Genomic DNA, 20,568 nt, shown 5'->3' on the forward strand with positions numbered 1-20,568 from the left:
ACAAAACGAAGAAAACTAAGAGAAAGGAAGACATGGAATCCAGGAGAAGAGGAAATCTCTTGCAAAAGAGGGAAAGAGAATTCCCAGGCTTATGGTAAAGGGAGGCCCCAGGAAAACAGCTAAGCTTTAGCTGGTCCAGATGTGGGAAGTCAGAAGGCGCGAGGGAGAGTTTTTCTAGGAGGATGAAATTGATGCTTGATGTATATGTGTGTATCTAAAAGAGACTTGTGTAACTGGGGAAATGTTTGTGAATAAAAGAATTACAATTACATAGGAAGCTAAGAATAAACAACAACAACACCCCCCCAAAAGAAAAAAAAACAATTAAAAACAATTAGGAAAACCAAAACTTGTTTAGAAAAGCGAAAGTAATAATAATATCCAATATGACTCATTATGGCTTATGTTTATGTGGTCATAATGCTATACACATTGTAGTGATATAATCAAAATTATGATAAAACTCTGTTGGGAAGAAAGAGTAGAGAGTTAAGAGTGTGTGTGTGTTGGAAATAGAGGCAGTGAAGGAGAGCTAAATTATGTTTCCATAGTAGGAAGTCAATGCACAATGCCTTAAACTAAAAAATCAAACTTGTTTCTTGCTTGCTTTTAGAGTGGTGGAAGTATGGAGGCAAATACCCAAAGAATCAGTGAAAAGAGCTGAAAGTGGTGCCTCTAAAGAACAAAAATTGGAAAAAGGCAGTCAGAGTTCTGCTGTTTTTCTGTAATAAGCCCATACAACAATTCGATTCTTAAAATTATGATCATGTGTAACTTTGATTAGAGCACAATCAAGTTAAATTAAATAAGACACTTGTTCAAGGTCACAGAACTTGAAAGTGGAAAAACTAGGATTCAACACCGCTCCTCTGCATATATAGATAATTCATTTTAAGGGGTGGATAATAAGCTATTGAATGAATATTTCCTAATTTATTTAGGCAATCCTGTATTATTAACCATTTATGTTTTATTCAAAACTTTCAGTATTATTATGTAACGCACATCCTTTTATCTTCAAATGTTAATCTCTGACAAAATCTCTGATGATTTATTTTAGATAAATATCTAGAAGTTATTACTGTTCAGTAAAAACTCAGTCTTGAGAACCTGCAGATGTCTATCAGTGGGCCATATGCTTGGAGGATGCTTGCTAACATACATCTTGGGAGGTAGAGGTAAAGGAAGTTTCCAAAGGAATTCCTATGTTTGAAGTATACTCACAGGATCCTGAGGGGTGGGGCTAAGATTGCCTTTTGCCCTTAGCAAAGTGTCAATATTGAGGCAGCTGAGCTCCCAGAGGAAGTCACTCTGCCTGTTTCAAGACTTGTCGATGGGTTATAAGTAAGGAAATTTAATTTTTTCTTTTGCCTTTGTTTCCCACATCAATCAGTATTCACCTTTGGGATTCTTGCCTTTGGTCAGGATACTCGGAAGAAAACATGCTATCACACAGGTTATACGATACACACTCTGTTATACTTGGTCTTGTAGGGGAGGAAGACCCTCCTCTGCCCTATGGTCCTTCTTGCTGGGCTTAGAATTAACTTGACATGAGACCTATTGACAGGAAAAAATCCAATTTAATCTTGTGTGTACGGGGAATCCACATAGACAAGAGATTCCAAAGACAATGGGGCCATAGAAAGTTTTCCGGAGCGGCTGAGAAGTGGAGGGTCTGAGGACTCAAAGGGAGGAAGCTCAGTTAGTAAGAAGGTGAAAGGAGATGTTTGGAAAAACAAAGTTGCCCTGTTATGCAGATAGGTTCCTTAAGTAGAGAGTCTCCCTTAATAGCTCTCTTCCTGTTGCAGGCTCTGCTTTCCAACTTAAATTTAGGCAGTTATGGGGGAGGCAAACAGCTTTTCCTGCATCTGCTGAGTATTTATTACTTTTAACTCAAAATAATCTTTATGCCAAGTGACACGTTTTGGGGTGTCTCACCCTGCACCACTTAAGTCTCATAAAAATAAACTTTATTCTGATCTGAGGGAAATTAATGATCTTAGCCTGTATACACAGCCTTTCATTTTAGATGTAGTTGTGTATTTTATGACTATCTTAAATTTACACAGTGCTTTTCTCTTGAAAATATTTGTTCAATATTCATTTAACAAACACTTGAGTGTGTAGTGTTCTAGAATGTACCAAGTGCTAGGACACAATGATACACAAAACAGTCCCTGCCCTAAAAGCTGAATCCTTGTGTAAGATTTACATGACAACCTCAGAAAGTCCAGGTAATCTTGGCAATTGAAGAAGAAAATTATTTCTGAAAGTATAAATGTCTCTATAGCATAAGAAATAGAGGCAAATAACTTGACTTCCTTATTGTCAGCCAAGAGCTCACTCAGTCTACTTAGAAATTACTGCACGTTAGAATATTTAAACTAATCATATACAAAAGTATCATATTGATGAAGGATAATTGGAAGGCAGGCAGGTGGGGATAGGGACCCTCTGGTAGCAACCCTCTCCGGTTCCCTCCCTCCTTGGGAGCTTTGTACTACCACTTTACTATTGCCCAATAAACCTTGCTTTGCTGCCCACCACTCTGTCTGGTCTACCTCCTCATCCTTCAAAGCAGCGTGACCAAGAACCTCGGGCACCTACGGAGAAAAAAGTCCTTAACAATATTACAATTAAATATATGATATGCTCATATGACTCAGACACCACGTAGTCTCTATTCTGTTTATGAAGATTGATAGAGAAAAGATTTGTCACCATATGAAATGTATAGAACATCCCCAAACTCTGTTTTATTTTTATACATTCTCTGTAACTTAGTTTTTTGTCAGAAGAGGGATTTTATCCTAGCTCAGAAAACACAATTCAATACTGTTACATGGTTGTTTCCATCTTTGAACTGCATTGTCAATGATTCTTCACAAGAAACTGGATATGGAACCTGACACATACCTTAAAATGTCAGCATTAAATTATATCTCCACGGTAAAAGAAAAACCTCACAGAATTTTCACCCACCCCCAATATCCTATTGGTCTGCTTCTCAGTCTCAGTGATAGTTTCTCATTTGTCTAAAAACTATTTCTGTGACAGAAACATTCCTTCTCTTTATTAGACAGATCTAGAGTTATAACTCTCTTTAAAAAAAAAAAAAACAACAAACATTTAGAAGCTTAGAATCTATCCTCTGGCCCTACAAAGTGAAGCTAAAATCACTTTTATCCTCTCTCCCCCTCACAATGCTCCAAAGACTTGGTTTCCCTTTTGAAAAGTGGTTTAATGATTAGAATGCAGTCAGGGTATATTTGTAGAAAGACAAACTAGTAGGCCATGTCAGCACGATAATGGGATAATGTTATAAACATCAAGGAACATAACTCTCCAGTCTCAGTGGTAGTGAGCAGCAAGTTAAGGAATCATTATCTGAGTGTCTCTGGTATCAAGGGGCCATGCCTTTCAACACACTTCACTGAAACAACTCATAGATCTATCCTTCTGTTTTTCTAACCATTTCCCTATTCTTATGCTTCTTTTTGCGTAGTACTGAAAAAAGAATAATTTTATAAGTCAGATAGATGTGGGTTTCAATCTTGATGCCACTTAACTGTGTCAACTTGGTCTTAAACTCTTTAAACCTCAGATTGCTCACCTGTGAAGAGGGGAAACTGCCCTTAAGGATGTGGAACATAACTCCAGAGTCCTTAAGTGTGGGCTGTGGATAGTGGTGGTTTCCCTTGTGGTGGTTTCTTTTTCCATCCAAAGAGTACAGTGTAGAAAAGAGGAAAAACCAAGTGGAAAAATCTGACAAGCCTCCCCCAAGGTTAATATCAACAATGATGAGTCATGTTGATAACATATACCCTTGATATCATGTGATATGAATAACACTTTTCATCTGTGATCTTCCTCCCCAAAAAACCCATAACCCCAGTCTAATTATGAGAAAATCACCAGAAAAACCTAAACTGCAGGACATTGTACAAAATGCCTCAGCCAATACTACCCAAGAAGGGGGAAGTGGCATTTATCTTATTATGAAGATCAAAACATTTTTAGCTATCACATAGTGTTAGATAATTATATATTGTTCAAAATATACATTCCCACCCTATCGACAGTAGGTTTGGCCTTGTGATTTCCTTTGACAAATGAAATATGAGCAGAGGTGATGTTTGCCTCCCTCCATGCTTCTGTCCTGTGATTTTATCATGCTCTTTCCCCTCTGAAAACTCCAAGAAGTCCTCTTTGTCAGTCAGCCCAAATCCTAGCTGAAGACAACAAATTGCCAATTGGCAGTTAACCTGTGATAGACATGTAGCATAAGAGAAAGAAATGTTATTGTCCACTACTGAGATATTGGGGTCATTTTATGACAGCAAAACTGAGCTTAGGACCTAGCTCTAATCAGAGCTGAGGACCTAGTTCTAATCAAGTAATTAAATTCATACCTTCCACCCTATTTCTCTTCCGTTCTCCTCTCTCCGTGATTCCCTCCCCTCTCCTACCCTTCTTCTTCTACCAACTTCTCCTTCTCACATTACATTTACTGATTTCTAAGTTTCTCCTTCATCTAATAACTCTCTTTAGATTTGAGCATTCCAACATCTCTTCTTAAACCTGCTCTTAGCTATTTCCATCATTTTCATTTTTCTGGTATTTTCAGTCAGAGACACCAGTAAGTGATTGAGGTTCAGATAAAAATCCCTCTGCTACTCATCTGTTTTGCCCTTCATTCCCCCCACATTTGTGTCCTGATGAAATCAGATTAAAATTAACATCCAGAAGCCCTCTGAATGGAAAAAGAAACCACTGCAAGGAATGAAGGTTGTCTTTAAAAAGATTAGAAGCTGATTATAAGCATGTAAGCCTCATGCTTTATCTTTTTTTCTTGTAGCAGCTATCTCCTGAATCACTGCCCAGTTGCCAGTAGCAAGTCCTCGCTCCAAAGTAAGTCCAGCCAATTCTGAAATTCTAGTTGACTCATCCAACCTTCCTGTTCACTCAGGACTTACTAAAACATCCCAAATGACTTAAAATGTAGATTCCCTCTCATCCTGAGATATCAGCGCCTGGTATAAGATGCAAAGGGCAAATGGGCAGAAAGCACTCCTCTTAATCATGTCCAATTTCAGTTTCACATGTGTACAAGTTTTATGAGAACATAATATGATTAAATTTGTCAACCTTCACAAAATAAAACCATGTATTCAACCATTTTTACAGGAAGTAAATGCCCACAGCACAAAGCCAGAAGAATCTCTGAAGGGCGATTATAGCAGACAGCAGCAGAAGGAGCTGGTGTTCTGAAGTCAGGCATGGTTCACACCAGCTTTGAGATTAATTTCATTGCACAGAGAGAGCATTACTGACTGCCATCAGGTAAGCATACCCACAATTTTTTTTAGTCCTGTAGAAAAGATTGAGGGATTTGATCTTCTTCCTCAGTTTCGATCTTAAAATTCATATTACCCTCTAAAGAGTTCATTTATCTTTCTCATCTGAAGATATAGGATATATCTGCTCAGGTGGGTGCTTTGGGCACCTGGGAGCAAAACTGGAGGAGAAAGTCAGTCTTCAAGAGGGTTGGTTGATCAGGGGTAGCCCATGAACTTCCTCCATGAAAAGTCCTATTGGCACAGCTGTGCTGGGGGATTAAAGGAGAGAGTCACAGAACAGTGGGATGTTGTGGTGGGAGGGGGAAGAACATCACTGGGTTTCAGGAAAATACAAAAGTTTCTAGAAGAGAACCTGGTATAATGTATATTTTTGAGGTACAAAAACTTAGACGTATAGTTGAGAAGGACAGAAAGTTATCCAGTTTTGCCATAATTGGCAACTAGATAAAATTTGTGTAAATCTGCTTCCAAAACCTATTGAGATCTGATGGTAATTCGGATTTCTACAGCTTCTAAAAAGCCGATTGGGCAATTTTCGCAATGTGTAAGAATTTCTGCAGAATTTCTACTACTGTTCCTTTCCTGGCTAAGGAAAAGGGGGGAAAGAAGAAAGTGATGGAAGGGACAATCCAAGTGGAAAACATAATTGCCTTACAAATTTTGTTTAATTCAGCAAACTGGTCGCTAATTTTCTGAGCTCACTGTGGAAACTTTTGCTGGTCATCAAATTTTTATCTTTCCCTATTGCTTGCTCAGGTGATTTTGTTTGTGTGTGTGTTTTTTAGATAACTATCTACTTTAAATCTTATTCTTAAAGTTTCTTTATGGTAGCAAGAGCAAATTTACAAAAACTTTATACCTTTTTCATGTATAAAGTTCATTATACTGTCTTGGTAATTGTTTTTTAAAATACATTTTTGAACACTACTTTGACCATCTCCTTTAAGGCAAAGCAGGAAAGTCATTCATTAAATATTCTGATCACCACAGACAGTTGCTAGGAAGAATAAATCAATAGAAACAATTAAAAGTGTGTCAAACATAATAAAAAGACACCCATCAAACAGATGGTTATCATCTTGACAGTTTGATAGAAGTTAAGATGAGAAAGTACAGCATTTGAATTCATGAGAGAAAAGAATGTACTCTTAAAATATCAAAAGGTAGAATCCAATTCTTTTCAGAATATATTGTTTTGTATCTTGTTAGGACTTGATGTAAAGCACTCATGAGGTCTAAATGAAATATAATGAATTGTTAATATTGTGTGTACTTGCAGCTATATCATTTGTAGGAAACTATTGTTTTGAAACGTCAATATTCAAACATTAGCGTATTATGTAAAAATAAGGGGGATGGATAGAGCCCTAAGATGACTTGCTAGGAATAAAGTTCCCTGGACTGCTTCTAGCTCCAAAGTCTTGCTAAACAAGGTCTTCAATTGAAGGAGGATGGAAAGGGAGCCCAAAATTTTAGGTATATGGTGAATCCATTCTTTGTGGGAATGGGCACTAGACTACTCAAGGATATTATCTATTTCCTTGTATACTAAGTCTAGGTGATACAGGTTATCTGGAGTTACTTGATAAATAACATAACATGCATATAATAAATAATAATGTAAATACATGGAGAAAAATGTGTTCTGGATGTTTTATTAGACAATAGTATTAGTCATATCACAGGTCAGTCCTGTGTTTTCGTTTAGATTTCTTTGTACATATCTTTGCTAGTAACTTGCCTCAATGTTGAATCCTCTTCCCCAAACATCTCTAACATCCTCAAAAAAAAAGAGAAAATTCATTTTTTATCCACTCTATAAGGATTCCTAAGAAGTACTTATTTTAACTTAAATGAATGTTCAGTCATTTATTCATTGGAGTACTGGCCCCTTGGCTTTTCATTATAGGAGCTATACTCTACCCATTCATGGTGATCTTATGTTCTCCTAGTGGAATAAAAATTGGTGCATTTGTGCCTTTCCTTGTGTGCTACCTCCTCTGGAATCCCCATGGCTCTAAACATAGTAAATGTTATTCATACTTTAAAGCCCAGGTCAATGACATCTTCTTCTTGAAGATTTTGCTGTACAGAGTAGGCAGTCAATAATCAATGTTTATTTATGTTTATTAAAATGTGTGGTCAAATAGGTAAATTAACCAGATTTTTTTTTTTTTTTTACAAAATTTACATCATATAGTTGCTGATTTCTAGCTGGTGGTGTAGGATTTAAAACCAGCAGTGGGGGTGCCTGGGTGACTCAGTCGGTTAAGTGTCTGCCTTCAGCTCAGGTCATGATCACAGGGAGCTAAGCAGGGAGCCTGCTTCTTACTCTCCCTCTGCCTGCTGCTCCCCGTGTGTGCTCTCTCTCTCTCTGTCAAATAAAATAAAATAAAATAAAATAAAATAAAATAAATAAAACTAATAGTGAATTTCGGAGATTTGAATTAAAAACTTCATACTGCCTGTATTAGTTACTAGTTAGAAGAAGAATTCAAGGCTCTAATGTTCCAGTGGTGGTTGTTTTTTGTTTTTTTCTGCAGTAATGTCCTAGTTTCCTTTTTTTCTTTCCTATCACTTTGTGCAGCAGACTTGTCTTATCTTTGTGTGCATCTTATTTTATCATGATTGCTATTTTCTAAGATTCATCATATGATAAGTTAATCCATTGATGTATTATCATATTTGAGAGCATGTCATATCCAGGGTCTTTTCTTATAGTTCTTTGTTACAGCTCAGTTTTTTTTTTAAATGGAAGTTATGCATTTTTACTAAAGGAACTTTGGCTTTTGAGGGTTTTTTTTTTTTTCACTTAAGACAAACTCTTTGAATGTTTTTATTATCATTTTGATCATTACTGCTACTTCTCCTACAATTTTATTTTTATGAATAATTTCCTGAGACGGTAACTTTGGCTTCCCACAGGCCATTTATGGTTACTTTCTGGTTTGTGTTAAGGTTACCAAACAAGTAACTTCAAAATTAGCAAGGTATTAGTACATTAAATATGAAATGGGATTTTTAAAAAGTGTATATTAGTGGATGGCATCTGAATTCCTCTTAGGGAAGTAAATGTTTTTGAAAAGACTGCCCATGGTGTGGAAGATGAGGACCAAGGCTTTTACTCTGAAAGGAAATATATGGAAGTATTAGCTAACTGTTCAGCTTGGAAAGTTATCACAATTTTAAATTTTAAAATGTTTTCTATGAAACTTTGTGCTGAACCTGCCCTCTTCCATTGCCTTAAAACTTCAGAGAAGTCATCTACACAAATAATTGACATGATTTTGAAGAAATCAAGCAAAAGTCTTTGCCCCTTCCTGTTTTGTGTAAGACAGAACAAAAAGAATCACTGCTGGGGATGAGATAACAGTAAGACTCAGAGTTTAGCAAGAATAGAAAATGAGAACTACTCACCTACATGAAAGCACCAGTTAATAAACATCTTTCTGAAGGTGGGGTGGTGGGGAAAGAGCACGGATTTCCAATTCCTGAAGGGATAGAAGTGTTGAGTCAGTTTTATGTTGATCTTAAAAAACAGTATTAATTTGATTGACATTTAGGATATACCTATAAATGGTAAGTACCATACCTACAAAAATTATTTTTGAAACTTTTATCGAAGGTGGCGTTATCAATGCAGATGTTTTCTTTGTCATCTGATTATGTCCTCAGATGGACATAATCAGATGGACCACGTGGGTGTGTGTGCTGACACTGGGACGTGTAATGGAACAGAATCCAAAAGTCAAGGCTTGGGTTCAGATCATGATCTGTAAATACTGTAGTGAGACTAGTTCCTGCCTGGTGTTTCACTAGCTGTGTGATGCTGGGCATGTATCTCAGCAGTGTCATGCTTCAGGTTTTGTTTTTGTTGTTGTTGTTTTTGTTTGTAAGAAAGTAAATAATAGTCTTGAATAGTTTTGAGGATTAAATAACATAATATGCAAAACATTAAGCACAGTGCCTGGAACTAAATAAGCATTCAATAAATGCTAGCATTATTTATTTGTTTGGCTTTAAAATTATTTTTTGGAGCATAGATTAATATTAGTAAAATTATTCACATTCCTTTCAATTCTTATCATTCCAGAGAGCGTTGTCTGTAAACATTTGAGAAAGATTTTTGGAACAGAATTTTAAAGCATTTAGGTTTTTCAGCCCACATCAATGTCAAGCTCATGAATACTATAAATGTATACTAGTGTATAAGCCTAAAGGGAAATCTCAAGTGACCCAAAGGCTTCAGGTTCCCTCAAGTCCTCCTGCCAATTGATTTGTCATCCTGGGACTGAGTTGGCCTAGGTTGGGACATAATCTTTCACAGATGCCTCACAAACTGAGAAATCACTAGAAGAATCCATAGAGCTGATGGTACAAGAGCCTAAATCATCATCTGCACATGGAATATGTAATGCGGGCTCTCTAACTTTATCCCGGAAAATTTTCTTTTATCATCAAGATTTAAGTATCAAAGTTTAGGACTTCCTCCATGTTCTCGAGTGTGGCTTATATATCATAGACTAGAAATGATGAAAAAGATTTTTTGTCATGGTAGAAGGCAACCCTTTCTTAAAATTGAAAAACTGAATCCCAGTGATGTTAGTAACTTGGTCAAGTTTCATAGCAAGTCATGGGCTTCTTTCTAATGAAGTAAAAGTAGAAGCCTAATATGGTCACCAAGAATGACAGGTAATTAATTTTTGTTACAACTTTATTGAGGACTAATTAACATACAATAAACTGTATATATTTAAAGATTATCTTTTGATTAGTTTTTATATTTGTATAGACTAATAAAGCCATCACCACAATCAAAACAATAAACATATCCATCAAAATCCATCAAATCCCTCCAAAATTCTTCATGTCTTTTTTAATCCTTTCCTGCTATTCTTTGGTCCCTGCCACCCCACCCCTTTTGTCCCAAGGCAGCCACCGATCTATTATTATAGTTTAATTTGTATTTTCTAGAATTCATATGAATAATTACATAGTATCTATATTTTGTTTGGCTCTTTCACCTCAAAAAATTATTTTGAGATATATCTCTATTTTTACATATATCATTATTGTACCCTTTTATTGCTGAAAATATTTCATTCTGTGCATGTACCACAATTTGTTATTCATTTATCTAGTGCACAGAGGATGATGGTAGACATTTGGGTTGTTTCCAGTTTTGGACTATTAAAAATAAAGCAGCCATGAGCATTGTATACGAATCTTTGAGTCAACCTTGCTTTTGTTTTTCTTGGGTAGATACCTAGGACTGGGTGAAATATTTGAGTCATACGATAGGTATGTGTTTAACTTTTTAAGAAACTGCCAAACTATCTCCCAATGTTGTCATACCATTCCCACCAAAAGCATATCGGAGTTCTAGTCGCTCCATGTCTTTACCAACATTTTATATAGCCAATCTTTTTTATTTTAGCCATCCTAGTGGATGTGTAGGGGTATGTCATTGCAGTTTTTATTTGATTTCTCAGTAATATTGAGCATATTTTCCTGTGCTTATTTGCCATCTATATATCTTCTTTAATAAAATGTCTGTTAGGATCTTTTGTCCAATGTTTAATTGGGTTACCTTCTTATCACTAAGTTGTAAGAATTCATTATATACTCTGGATCAAAGTCCTTTGTCAGAAACTTTATGTTGCTTTATCACACTGGCAAAAACCTCCAGTATCCTGTTGAATGCAAGTGGTGAAATCAGACATCTTTTATCTTCTTCTTGACCTTAAGGATAAGCCTTTCACCACTAAAGTGATGCCCTTTAACAGGTCAAGGAGGTTCCCTTACATTTATTTAACACAACTATTTTTTTTTGTACTAGGACAGAATTCCTTGGTGCCATAGGAGAGAGCTTCTCTGTGACGTTAGCATTCCCCACAGGCATAGAACCCCATGTGCAAAAGTAAAAGTTGGAGGCATATATGGGAATCAAGATGTATTGGCCACACTGCAACCAAGTTTTTGCTTCTGAGAGGAATGGAAAAAAGTATATGTGCCTGTGTTCTTCTGTCTATGCTTATGGTAGAAATTAATAGTCGATCAAGCATTCTTTCATAGGGAACCCAAATACAGGAATAGACACCAGATTATCGCAGAGCCTGTGCAGCCACTAGAGTTGGCATGCGTGATGAATATTTGCCATCCCTGACCTATAATATTTCTACATAAAACATAAAGAACAAAATATTCAGTGATGTGGCAGAATATAGATGTAGGTATAATTTCACTTGGTTTCTGGATATGGTCAGTAAACAACTTTAGAAAAATCATATCATATCCTTGAGAGCCTTTTCATAAATATTCCTTCAAACAACCCTGTGGAGAGGGGAGGGATTTGGAGAGGGTGGACCATTTAGAACACTGTAGAACCATAGGATGTTCCAGAAGGGAGATTTTCTTGAGAGTACCTAACTCAGAAGTTTTCAGACTTCATTGTTTTTAGCTTCAGCACATTTTCTTTTAAAGAACCTTACAAAAAAGTCCAATATACAATAAACCAACTAAAAGTAGGACTGCTATATTTTCCCCATGCCCTACTCTTCCATTTCTTGGGAGGCCCTGAGATACCTCATTGAAAAATGCTAATGCTCCGTTGAGCAAAGTTGCAAAACCACTGATTTTGTCCAGCTTTCATTTTATGACTGTTGAAGTGTAAGATGTGATGTCAAGCACCTAAGATCACCCGGGTAGAAAATGACAAATGAGACTTGAGGACAGATCACTTGTTACTGGTCTGATATTTTCTTCTGTTGTTAAAGATAATAATGAGGCTACATGGCCACATAAAACTTTACAAAGGACTCTCTCATTTATGATCTCCTTTGGTTCCCAAGCATCTTCATTTCCAAATTAGGAAATTGAGGCTCAGAGAGAAGGAACTTTCCCAAAATAACAGAACTAATAGGTTGTTATATTGGGGCTCAAGTGTAGCTTTACCTATACTTAGGCTAATGAACCATGCACTCTCTGTACCCACAGAAAATTCAGAGCTCATAGACTTCTGCAAAGCTCCAGACATATATCCAGCCATTCATGGGATCTCTCCATCCCCACGTTTAATGCCCCATAGGTATTCCCAACTTGCCACATCCAAGGTTGAACCAGCATCTCTCTCCCCCCTCAAACACATGTAGGTGGGGGCTGGACATCTGTATTTTTAGAATCTTCCTAGACAGTACTAATGTGTAGCTAGAATGATGAACCACTGGACTAAAGAATAGAACCCCAGCTCCTTAACACAGCACACAGAGTCTGCATGATAATTCCAGGACCACATCTCCAATCTGATCTTCTGCTATTCTGTGCCTAACACTTTGTACTCTAAGATCGTAATATCTGCAGTTTATTGAACTTAATACGTTCTTTCACCTTTTTGCACATTGTGTTCCTTCTCTCTTCCCAGATACCTAGCAAACTCATTTCTCTTTCAAAACCCTGCTCAAGCAGTGTCTCTTGTGTGAGGATTTAACTGACCTCTTCAAGCTGAGTTCATGGCTGTTCTGGTTCCATTTTACTATGTATATTATTCTATTATTACATTTATAATAATAACTCACTTAAATGATTGGCTTCTTATTGGACTATTGGTAGAGCCTTATCTCATTCATATTGTGTGTGTGTGTGTGTGTGTGTGTGTGTAATGGGAATGAAGTTTTTCCTGTCTACTACTATTTCTCATTTTCCCCACTTGAATTCAGTACAAATTTTCCTGATTTTGTAAGACTGTGCTTTTTCCTGTATATGAAGGAATTGGCAGCAAAAGTAAATAAAGTCAGCGATCTAACGGACATCCCAGCATTACAACAACATGTCTTCTTTGCCTGAGATTGCTAACTCTCTAGTTTGCCACCTTGACTCATATGAAGGACTCAAGATATATCAGGCCTATTTACAACTTAACTGATGAATAAATAGCAGCTAACATTATTCCCAAAACCTTAAAATAAGAAGAATAAGCAATACATTATATGATTTGTTTATAAGGGTGTTTCCCAGCCTTCTGGCAGATGCCTACAATTCCTCCAGTAGAGTCTCATCTTTTTAATAAAAGGACCTGATCCCTGTTAAAATGCAAATAATCTCAGGAAGAAAAACATTAAGTTATTATTAATTAAATATGCCTTCCTATTAATGAAATACATGCAAGTAGATTTTTTTGGAAGATAGAGGATGAGAGCAAGAGGGAGTGTAGAAAAGAGGCATTGCCAAGTGGGCAAAAAGTTGAGTTGAATGCCGAGCAAACAGGTGATTCCACAAGGGCCTACTCAAATGAGTTATGGATTATTGTTTAGGATGAGCAAAATTAAGGTGGACTGTTATGTAAGAATCAAAGAATGCTAAAATTTGGGTATTTCTAATACTTTTCAAAAATTTCTGTACTAATAAAATAAATATGTACTAGGGTAAGCAAATCAAAAGGTTATTGGTGATAAAGCCACTATGTTAGAGATAACCAAATTATCCAATGATGAGAATAGTTCAATTAAATTATGATATTTGCAAACATTAGACTTCTTTGCATCTAATACAAATGATATTCTAGGACAGTATATAATTTCTTAAGTTGTTATAGGATAGGAAGTATATTCAGGATAAATAGTGAAGTAAAAAAATTCATATAATAAAATAACATATTGGGGCACCTGGGTGGCTCAGTCTATGTGCCTGACTCTTGGTTTCAGCTCAGGTTATGATCTCAGAGTCATGAGATTGAGCCCCACATAAGGCTCCATGCTCAGCAGGGAATCTACTGGAGATTCTTTCCCTTTTCTTCTACCTCTGCCCCTCCCCCCACTCATTCTTTCTTTCTCTAAAATTAATTAATAAATCTTCAAAAATAAAATAAAGTAACATTTAATATGTGATCCTAGATTTGTGAAAAAATATTTGTGTGTGTATATGTGTGTATACATATATATAAATAATATGTATTTCTACAAATATATATAAATATGCATAAATTTTTATGCATATATTTACATTTTCTACAAACATTTGTATATATACAAATATATATTAGTAGAATATATATTTATAGAATATGTATTATACAATATACTATGCATATATTTACAAATATATATTTATAGAATATATATATATTTGTAGAAAAAAGATCTAACCCTGATGTTGATAATCCCTACCTTTGCAGGAGTTGGGGGAAGAGACTATGAACATTCATTTTAAGAAGATAAAATTTTTTGTTTATCTGTGTTCTTTGATTTTGTTTTGAATTACAGTTTTAAAACTTTTATAAGCTTTTTAAAGGAGAAGTTATAAAATCCTAAGGCATTCTGTAAGATCACATTGAATTATTAATTTTAAGGGAGTAGGGGGGTGAATGTACCAATGAGTACATGACTAAGAGCCCCAGTGAGGATTCTGCAAATTTGTATCAAAGTATCAAATTTGGTCAAAGGATTACTATGCAAGATCCTTTATATGACAAAAACAAACAAACTCATCCACATAATTTTAAAATACTTTTTTTTACTTTATTTTCATTATTTAAAAAATTTTAATTCCAATATAGTTAACATACAGTGTTATATTAGTTTCAGGTGTATAATATAGTGATTCAGCAATTCTATGCATTACTCAGTGCTCCTTATGATAAGTGTACTCTTAATCCCCTTCACTTATTTCACCCGTCCCACCCACCTCTCCTCTGGTAACCATAAGTTTGTTCTCTATAGTTAAGAGTCTGTTGTTTGGTTTGTCTCTTTTTTTCTTTGTTCGTTTGTTTTGTTTCTTAAATTCCACATATGAGTGAAATCATATGGTATTTGTCTTTCTCTGACTGACCTATTTCACTTAGCTTTATACCCTCTAGATCCATCCATGTTGTTGAAAAGGGCAAGATTCTGTTCCTTTTTTATGGCTGATTAATAGTCCATTATATGTATATACCATATTTTTACTCATTCATCTATCAATGGACAGTGGGGCTGCTTGTATAATTTGGCTATTGTAAATAATGCTGCAATAAGCATAGAGGTGAATTCATCTTTTTAAATTAGTGTTTTATATTCTTTGGGTACATACCCAGCAGTGGAATTACTGGATCATATGGTAAACCCAAAAACCAAGAAAAGTAAGGAAATAATAAAGATTAGAGCAGAAATAAATGAAATAGAAACTAAAAAATAGAATAGATTAGATCAATGAAACCAGGAACTAGTTCTTTGAAAAGATAAACAAAATTGATAAACCTTTAGCCAGATTCATCAAAAAAGAGAGGGAGAGGACTCAAGTAAACACAATCAGAAATGAAAGAGAAGAAATAGCAACTGACACCATAGAAATAAAAAGGATTATAAGGGAATATTATGAAAAGTTATATGCTAACAAATTAGACAACCTAGAAGAAATATAAATATATATATAAATATAAATATAACCTCCCAAAACCAAATCAGGAAGAAATAGAAAATTTGAACAGACCAATTACCAGCAATGAAATTAAATCATAATAAAAATATCCCAACAAACAAAAGTCCAAGGCTAGGTGGCTTCACAGGTGAATTCTACCAACCATTTAAAAGAAGAGTTAATACCTATTCTCGAACTATTCCACAAAATAAAAGAGGAAAATAAGCTTCCAAATTCATTCTGTGAGCCAGCATTGCCCTGATTATAAAATGAAATAAAGACACTACAACAAACTCCAGGCCAATATCTCTCTCTGATGAACATAGATGCAAAAATCCTCAACAAAATGTTAGCGAAGTGATTCCAACAATACATTTAAAAAAATCGTTCACACATACAAGTGCGGGATTAAAAAAATCATTCACACAATCAAGTGGGTTATATTCCTGGGATGCAAGAGTGGTTCAGTATTCACAATTCAATCAACATGACACATCACATGAAGAAGAGAAAGGATAAAAACCATATGATCTTTTCAATAGATGCAGAAAAAGTATTTGACAAAGTACAACATCCATTCATGATAAAAACCCTTAATAAATCTGGTTTAGTGGGAACATATCTCAACATAATAAAGATCATATAAGAAAAACCACAGCTACCATCATACTCAATGGCAAAACACTGAGAGCCTTTCCCGCAAGATCAGGAGAAACAGAAGGCTGTCCACTCTCATAACTTTTAGTGAACATAGTACCATGAGTCCTAGCCATAGCAGTCAGATAAGAAAAAGGAATAATACATATCCAAATTGGTAAGGAAAAAGTACAATGTTCACTATTTGTAGAAGGCATGACACTATATATAGAAAACCCTAAAGACTCCACCAAAAAATGACTAGAACTGATAAATGAATTCCGTAAGGTCGCATGATACAAAATCAATATACAGAAATCTGTTGCATTTCTATAACTAAAAATAAAGTAGTCGAAGGGAAATTAAGAAAACAATCCCATTTATAATTGCACCAAAAATAATAAAATACCTAGGAATACATTTAACCAAGGAGGTGAAAGAACTCTACTTTGAAAACTAAAATACTGATGAACGAAACTGAAGATGACACAAGTATAAATGGAAAGATATTCCATGCTCATGAATTAGAAGAACAAATATTGTTAAAATGCCCAAAGCAATCTACAGATTTAATGCAATCCCTATCAAAATACCAAGAGAATTTTTCATAGAACTAGAACAAATAATCTTAAAATATGTATGGAACCACAAAAGACCCCAGATAGCCAAAACAATCTTGAAAAAGAAGAAAAAAGCTGGAGGTATCACAATCCCAGATATCAAGATGTACTGCAAAGCTGTAGTCATCAAAACAGTATGGTATTGGCACAAAAATAGATCAACAGAACAGAATAGAGAGCCCAGAAATAAACTCACACTTATATGGTCAATTAATCCTCAACAAAGGAGCCCAGAATATACAATGTGAAAAGAGTCTCTTCAGCAAGTGGTGTTGGGAAAACTGGACAGCTACCTGCAAAAGAATGAAACTGGTTGACTTTCTCATACCATACACAATAAGAAACTCAAAATGGATTAAGGTCTTAAATGTGAAACCTGAAACCATAGAAATCCTAGAAGAGAGCACAGGCAGTAATTTCTCTGACATCGACCCTGGTAACATTTTGCTGGATATGTCTCCTGAAGCAAGGGAAACAAATGCAAAAATAAACTATCAGAACTACATCAAAATAAAGACCTTCTGTTCAGCAAAGGAAACAATCAGCAAGACTAAAGGACAACATACTGAATAGGAGAAGGTGTTTGCAAATGACATATACAATAAAGGGTTAGTATCCAAAATATATAAAAAACTTATACGACCCAAGACCAAAAACATATAACCCAATTAAAAAATGTGCAGAAGACATGAACAGACGTTTTTTCAAAGAAGACATCCGGATGGCCAACAGACTCATGAAAAGATGCTCAACGTCACTTATCACCAGTAAAATGCAAATCAAAACCACAAAGAGATACCACCTCAGACCTGTTAGAATGACTATTACCAAAAGACAAGAAATAACAAGCGTTGGCAAGGATGTGGAGAAAGGGAACCCTCCTGCATTGTGGGTGGGAATATAAACTGGTGCAGCCACTGTGGAAAACACGATGGAGGTTCCTCAAAAAATAAAAAATAGAATTAAAAATATTTAAAGTCACATAAGATTTGCAAGATGAACAAGTCCATTCATGGAAATAAACACTGATCACTGAAGATAATAGTAAGAAATGATGCCAAGTGCCAAAATAGGTGATATATTAGACAAATATAAGATATATAAGATATAATAGACAAATATAAGGAAGAATCCAAATGTAAGTGAAACTTCATGTACCCCACATGCTTCTACTTCTAACTCTGGGGAAATTTGCCATTCCAATGACATCATTCACAGAAACCTAAAAACTAAATGTGAAATTCAAAAGACATTGCATGGAAAGATGTATTTATTGTGATATTTAATCAACTTGTATTGCAGTTCGCTATGTCTGCCTGTACTTGTCTTATTTCTTGCCCTCCCTTGAACTCTGAGGATCAGATTTTGGGAGCCTGTTCTACTTCTCCAATAATTAATTCAAGGAAACAGTAAATCAGAGATTAAAATCTCCTCACATAATTCTCGAATTCTCATTTCTTTATTAAGCTTACTGAGTGTCTGTGGCATTATAAAACAAAAAGTCTAACTTTTCCACTAACTCCTGAAATGCCTGTAGTAAGCGGTATCAAAATTAACAAAAGAAACATCTCAGAAATAATACAAAGATCTCTGTGGCGCATTAACATTAGGAGGAATTTAAATGCTGCATGCAAATATCAAATGACATTTACAAAGCACACACCCTGTCTAATTCTTGTGTGAGCTAATACGGTAATTACTGATGTTATACTTTCCAACAAAATCACCGTTGAGAATATAGCAGCCAGGAAAATTTCAATAATGGGAGAAAAGCCACAAAGAATTACTAAAACTATCTCCTACTCAGACGTAAAATTCAGACAGTTGATTCTGCTAATACTGACTGACTGACCCTTTTCTTCCTTAGAATGAACATGAGGGGTTGGGTATCTGTGTAGAATAAATATCAGATCTATGTTTATATCTGTATATGTATCTGTACATATATTTGTATATCCGCATGTAAGTATAATTTGGACTGCAGTCTGACATATTTTTTTAAATGTTTTTTTATTATATTATGATAGTCACCATACATTACATCCCCGGTTTCCGATGTAAGGTTCGATGATTCATTAGTTGCGTGTAACACCCAGTGCACCATGCAATACGTGCCCTCCTTACTACCTATCACCAGTCTATCCCATTCCCCCACCCACCTCCCCTCTGAGGCCCTCAGTTTGTTTCTCATAGTCCATAGTCTCTCATGCTTCATTCCCTCTTCTGATTACCCTCCCTTTCTTTATCCCTTTCTTCCTATAGCGATCATCCTAGTTCTTATGTTCCATAGATGAGAGAAATCACATGATAATTGTCTTTCTCTGCTTGACTTATTTCACTTAGCATTATCTCCTCCAGTGCCCTCCATGTTGCAGCAAATGTTGAGAATTCGTTCTTTCTGAATACTGAGTAATATTCCATTGTATATATGAACCACAACTTCTTAATCCAGTCATCTGTTGAAGGGCATCTCGGTTCCTTCCATGATTTAGCTATTTTGGACAATGCTACTATGAATATTGGGGTGCATATGGCCCTTCTCTTCACTACGTCTGTATCTTTAGAGTAAATACCCAGTAGTGCAATGGCTGGGTCATAGGGTAGCTCAATTTTTAACTTTTTAAGGGACCTCCACACTGTTTTCCAGAGTGGCTGTACCAACTTGCATTCCCACCAACAATGTAGGAGGGATCCCCTTTCTCCACATCCTCTCCAGCAATTGTTGTTTCTTGCCTTGTCAATTTTTGCCATTCTAACTGGCATAAGTGGTATCTTAGTGTGGTTTTGATTGGAATTTCCCTGATGGCTAATGATTTTTTCATGTGTGTGTTAGCCATTTGTATATCTTCATTGGAAAAATGTCTGTTCATATCTTCTGCCCATTTTTTGATTTGTTTATTTGTTTCTCGTGTATTGAGTTTGAGAAGTTCTTTGTAGATCTTGGATACCAGTCTTTTATCTGTAGTGCCATTTGCAAATAGCTTCTCCCATTCCATGGGCTGCCTCTTAGTTTTTTTTTACTATTTCCTTGGCTGTGCAGAAACTTTTTATCTTGATGAAGTCCCACAAGTTCATTTTATCTTTTGTTTCTCTTGCCTTTGGGGATGTGTCATGAAAAAGGTTACTTTGGCCGATGTCGTATAGGTTGCTGCCTATGTTCTCCTCTAGGATTTTGATGGATTCCCGTCTCACATCGAGGTCTTTCATCCATTTGGAGTTTATCTTTGTGTATGGTGTGAGAGATTGGTCAAGTTTCATTCTTTTGCATGCAGCTGTCCAATTTTCCCAGCACCATTTATTGAAGAGACTGTCTTTTTCCCACTGGATGTTTTTTCCTGCTTTATCAAAGATTAGTTGCCCAAAGAGCCGAGGGTCCATTTCTGGGTTCTCTATTCTGTTCCATTGGTCTATGTGTCTGTTTTTGTGCCAGTACCATGCTGTCTTGGTGATCACAGCTTTGTAGTACAGCTCGAAATCCGGCATTGTGATGCCCCCAGCTTTGTTTTTCCTTTTCAACAGTTCTTTGGAGAATCGGGGCCCTTTCTGTTTCCATACAAATT

The 20,568-nt window shown here is 35.7% G+C and overlaps 1 long non-coding RNA gene across 1 annotated transcript in view; it reads left to right on the forward strand.

Moving 5' to 3' along the window:
- Positions 1-20,568, forward strand: part of LOC103676111 — a 324,895-nt gene that overhangs the window by 176,502 nt on the left and 127,825 nt on the right. The window contains exon 3 of the long non-coding RNA XR_005832234.1: positions 4,862-5,346. This is a non-coding gene — a long non-coding RNA (uncharacterized LOC103676111). The remainder of the gene's footprint in view (positions 1-4,861; positions 5,347-20,568) is intronic.

This window comes from Ursus maritimus, unplaced genomic scaffold, assembly GCF_017311325.1.
Source record: "Ursus maritimus isolate PB19 unplaced genomic scaffold, ASM1731132v1 scaffold_4, whole genome shotgun sequence".
NCBI lineage: Eukaryota > Metazoa > Chordata > Mammalia > Carnivora > Ursidae > Ursus > Ursus maritimus.